Source organism: Rattus norvegicus, chromosome 4 (assembly GCF_036323735.1).
Source record: "Rattus norvegicus strain BN/NHsdMcwi chromosome 4, GRCr8, whole genome shotgun sequence".
NCBI classification, from domain to species: domain Eukaryota; kingdom Metazoa; phylum Chordata; class Mammalia; order Rodentia; family Muridae; genus Rattus; species Rattus norvegicus.
In genome coordinates this window covers 146,684,117-146,689,483 of record NC_086022.1, presented here as the reverse complement: position 1 = coordinate 146,689,483, position 5,367 = coordinate 146,684,117, and the positions used below count along the sequence as shown (strand labels likewise).

The 5,367-nt window shown below is 39.1% G+C and overlaps 1 pseudogene; it reads right to left on the bottom strand.

Annotated features, from left to right (window-relative positions):
* Positions 1 to 1,449: 1,449 nt before the first annotated feature.
* Positions 1,450 to 3,274, bottom strand: Eef1a1-ps16 (eukaryotic translation elongation factor 1 alpha 1, pseudogene 16; annotated as a pseudogene).
* Positions 3,275 to 5,367: the final 2,093 nt, after the last annotated feature.

The window sequence follows — 5,367 nt, the reverse complement described above, 5'->3', positions numbered from 1 at the left end:
ATATTTGTTTCAAAGGTTTGAGGTTCATTATCAAGGTGTTGAGGGATCTAGGGTCTGGTGAGGGCTTACACCTTGCTCATAACTGATGACTTCTTGTGTCTTCATATGATAGATGAGATGAAAAGACTCTTTTCAAGCTATGCTGTCATAACCTGATCACTTTATAAAGGCTTTAATATATCAGTACCATCATCATTTATATATCAATATCATCAATGGGATGAAGCAAGATTTTGGCACAAAAATTTTGGGTGGTGCAGGTATTCAGATTACAAAATTCTTCAATAGTTAATGGAAAAAAGAGATAAATGAGAACATTTCAATATTAATGATTTTTGTTCCAAAAGAAAATGAAGCAGGAAAATATGTGGTCCAGTTGGCTATAATTCTACCACTGTCTTTTTGAGACAGGTTCTCATGTAGTCTAGACTGATGACCTTGAACATCTGGTCCTTGTGTCTCCAATTAAATGCTTGCAGTAGACAACTACCTGAGTAATAGCTTCTGATAGGTTATTTGTTACCTAAATGTAAATCTTACAGTGACAGCATATGGAAGGTGCCTCTGGCCTGCTCAAAATTACTGAAGCATTTTAGCATAGCATGTTTGTCTCTAAAGTCATATATGATGACACCTAACCTTAGTTTAAGGTTGTCCTTTAGGAACGAAGTCAAGATAGAATCCTCATGAATGGGATGACTGCCTTTTCTCAAAGAGATTTTATGCAGCTCTTTCATCTCCTAGTCGTCAGGATTGTGTGAAATCAATTTCAATATTTAGGAGAGACTCAGTATATGGGACAGTTTTTATACAAGTTAGATATGACTAAGACAGTTTCTAAGAGAGATCTATAGTTGGTATGGTGTTGCATACCTGAAATCCCACCTCTTGGTGAGCTAAAGCAGGAGAGTTTTGAGGGCACGGCCAGCTCTGGGATACATATGTGGCACTGAATCAGTAAATATATAGAGCAGAATTAATATATATGTTAAGGTACAAATAATGAGTAGAATTAACCCAGGAAAAGGAAAAGGAGAATGGAGAAGAAGAGGCATGTATCAAGTGTATGGAGTAGAGGGAACACTATTTAGAATGCTTCTTGACAATGTGTTCTGACAGACCTTTGCAGACCTTCTCAGGAACTTTCTGAAATAAATGTTTATACTTGTCTCTGATGTAAATTTATTTGGGGAGATAGAGATTTTGTGATGTCTCAAAAGATGGTCTCAAAAAAGGGTAACGATTCCTCCTGGAGCTAGACTTATGTTCTCTTTTTGATGAAAGTTTATCTTTTTTCTCATTAAACTTGTTTTAATGGGTCTCAAAATTCTGTGACAGATTTTTGATCAAGTTGTTTCCATTAAAAAGTACTGATTTTGAAAACTAATAACTTAAAACTGCCACACACACACACACACACACACACACACACACACACACACACACACACACAAATAATGGTCCACAAAACCTTCTTTCCTTCTGAAGGTTTTACAATGCATTGTTATCATTAACCAGTCTTTTACTATTAAACTTAAATGGCCAATTGAGTCAAACAGTTCTGAGACCATTCTTCCCCCACTGATTAAGACTGGGGTGGCAGGTGTTAGGGATAATATTCATTTAGCTTTCTGAGCTTTCTGGGCAGACTTGGTGACTTTGCCAGTTCCTGCAGCCTTCTTGTCCACAGCTTTAATGACACTCACAGCAACTGCCTGCCTCATGTCACAAACAGCAAAACGACCAAGTGGAGGATAGTCAGAGAAGCTCTCAGCACACATGGGCTTGCCAGGGGCCATATCAACAATGGCAGCATCACCAGACCTCAAGAATTTGGGGTCATCTTCCAGATTCTTACCAGAACGACTATCTATCTATCTATCTATCTATCTATCTATCTATCTATCTATCTATCTATCTATCTATCATCTATCTATCTATCTATCTATCTATCTATCTATCTATCTATCTATCTATCTATCTATCTTTTCTTTAAGCTCGGTATGTGGGCTGTGTGACAATTCAGAACAGGAGCATAGCCAGCACTAATTTGGCCTGGATAGTTTGGGATAATCACCTGAGCAGTGAGGCCAGCTGCTTCCATCCTGGGTAATTTTTGCTGTCATCAGCAACATTGCCATGTCTAACATCTTTGACAGACACGTTCTTTATATCGAAGCCCACATTTTCCCCAGGAAAGCTTCACTCAAAGCTTCATGGTGCATTTCAACAGACTTGACAACTTCAGTTTAGACTTATGTTCTTAACCATTGAGCCATCTAAGTTCTAGAACCTCTAACTCTTCCTTCCTGTCCTAATTTGCCCTTCTATTGATTTCATAAAAACACTTGCTCAAACTGACTTGAGGAGGAAATGAGATATTTGACTGAAGGTTAAAGTCTGCTATCTAAGAAAACCTTGGAAAGAGCTCAAAGCAGGAATATGGAGGCAGAAACTAAAGCAGGGACCATGGAGGAATGCTACTTATTGGATTAATTCTCCTGGATTTCTCAGCCCATTTTCATATCATCCAGATCACCTACCAAGGAGTGATACCATGTACAGTGGACTGGACCCTTGCACATCATTAATCAAGGGGATGCCCCACAGACACCGCTAGAGGCTAGTCTAATAGAGGCTTTCTCAACTGACGTTCTATCTTCCCAGCTGACTTTGGTGTATGTCAAGTTGACAAAATTAACCCAATCTTCTATTTTATTAATAGACTCCTGCATTAAATAATTTTTTATTAAAATAAGTTTTCTTATACCCTGTATTTTTAGTTGAGCACATGGTCACTGATAATAATAATGTGTGTGCCTGCCTGCATACCTTCACACTAAATAAATAAATTTCTGTTGGTAATTAGAAGAGGAATACATTGGTGTGCCCATCACTATTCAGTTCAATTTCTCTAAAATAAATGTTATTTGGCACATTTTTACTGATTCACTTGCGACCTGCATACCACAGTTGGAGAGGTGTGTATTAATATCTTTCAAGTTTATCAGCATTTCCAATGGTATCACTTTGCATGTTGTTGTGATTTTTTGTGTGGTTATACCATTGCTAAGCCATGGATATATGAGACAACTTCAAAAAGCTGAGCTAAATTAGAATTTGTGCTAAAAGGAGACATTTTGGAGTTTGATGGTCTGAGAAAACATGTGATCCAGTTAGTTTGGGGATCCATAGGTAAAGCAGACAGAGGGGGAATTTAGAAGACACTTAGAAGGATCTCTCACTGGTTACGACACCTTCGCTTATGCTCCATTTTTGTTTTCCCTCATGGTGTTTATGCTCCTATTTGGGAAATCACCATCCACAGATTCTAATGTCCAGGAAATCCATTCTGGGAGTGTATTGTTTTAAGTGGAGGCCTAAGCATCTCTAAAATTTGAGTCCTCACTCGGGAGCTCTCCAGAACTCAGATAATTAGTGTGAGCCAAGGACTGGCTGTATTTTCATATTGCTATACTTGAGTGTTTTTTCCTCTTACTCAGTTCTCACTTGATGGATTGACTTGCTTCAACTCTGACAGGACTACTCAGGCTCCTTGGCAAGGATGAAGCTGTGCCTCTGTCTAGCACATAGTTTGGGTAGCAAAGCAGACTTGGCGTGCCATTCCACTGCAACTTGTAAACAATAATTAAGTGAACTGATGCCTCCTAATTCTGCTGTTTCACTTCCTTCTTTCAAAAATACATAAAAGAGTTTTATCTCTGAGTAATGAATGACAAGAATCCCAGCTCTCTGCATTTAAACCAAATGAGCTCAATGAAGCTGTACAGTTCCCACAATTGTCATTTTACTGTTTTGCATATATGCACAATAGAAGGAGAAAACAAGGAGGCTAGGGATTCTTGTGTATGCTGAAATCAGGGTGCTCAGAAAGGGATGTTTGGGGACCTCTGGATGACAGGATCTTTGAAGCCCAGTACCAGTTTACAAGGCCTTTGACTGGTTCTAAGACTGCTCCTTGCCCCAACAGTGAAGTGCTCATGTGACTAGGCATTATTATCTCTGTCATAAGAGGCGGGTGATAGCTTGTAGATGCAAGGTGTACAGCCAGTGATATGTTCAAAGGCACAGTCGGGAGCTGGCAGTGAGGTACTTCTGAGACTAGTACTGACTCTGTTGAGCCACTAGGGGATGCCTCTGTGCAAACTGAACAAAGTCTGGCAGCTCAGTTTGAAAATCTGATTTCTGTACATTGAAGTTTCCTTTCCAATTGGAATGATTCCAAGGATATGCTCTTTCAAGAAAATAGTGGCTATTAGAACAAAAAATAAAGATGTGCAAGAATATAAACAGCTTTAGTGGCAGTATTTAAGGGCAGCACACTAAATATCTATCTTTGTTATTATCACACCTCATATTCAATTGGATTTGTGGTAATTCAGAAATGTTATGTCTGGGGAGAAAATTCAGTTCTGTTTTTATATTTGCCTTGATTGTCATAGAAATATGGGAGTCTCTTTTAATAATTCATGGCCAGGATAGCACATTTACATGCCCTGTTTGCTGTTGTTTCTTGCCGAAGGTGTAGGAAGCAGAAATGATGTACACATCACAGACGGGGCTGGAGAAGCCTTGGAGAGTAATGACTTTTTTTATTCTAATGAAAAAACAAAAAGGAAGCAGATAGAGCAATTTATACTGTCTTTTAATACTCATGGTGACTTGAACTTGCCACATGTGGCCATTCCTGAGGCCAGTATTGAGAAGCTGAAGTCTTTTCTTGTCTGGTTAATAGTAATAAGACATACTGGGTGGAATTACCCATCAAAGGAGGCTGACTCAGGCAAGGTTTAAGAGACAAGGAAGGCTAGGAAAGATTCATTGAGGTGACCCAAGTTTCTCAGGACATAAACATAACAACTGTGTACTGGTTAATGTTTTGTTGACCCGACACAATCTATGGTCATCTTGGAAGAAGGAACCTCAATTGAGAAAATGTGTCAATTTGATTGGCTTGTAGGCAAGCCAGTGGGGCATTGTTTTGGTTAATAGTTGTTTGTTGGCCAGGCTACTGTGGATGGTGCTATGCTTGGGTATGTGGGTCTGAGCTGTATGAAAAAATCAGGCTGAGCAAGCCATGGAAAGAAAGCCAGTAAGCACTATTCCTTTGTGACTTCCACTTCCATTCCTGGCTCCAGGTTCTGGAGTCTACCTAGAGTTCCTGATGTCACTTGCCTCAATGATAGAGCGTGGCCTGAGAGTTATCAGATAAAGTAAACCCTTTCCTCCCCAAGCTGGTTTTGGTTAATGTTTTGTCACAGCAACAGAGAAACTAACAAAAAACAATTCTATGAAATAAGATGAACCAACTATGTATCAGTTTTAAAAGATGAAAAGAGGGAAATG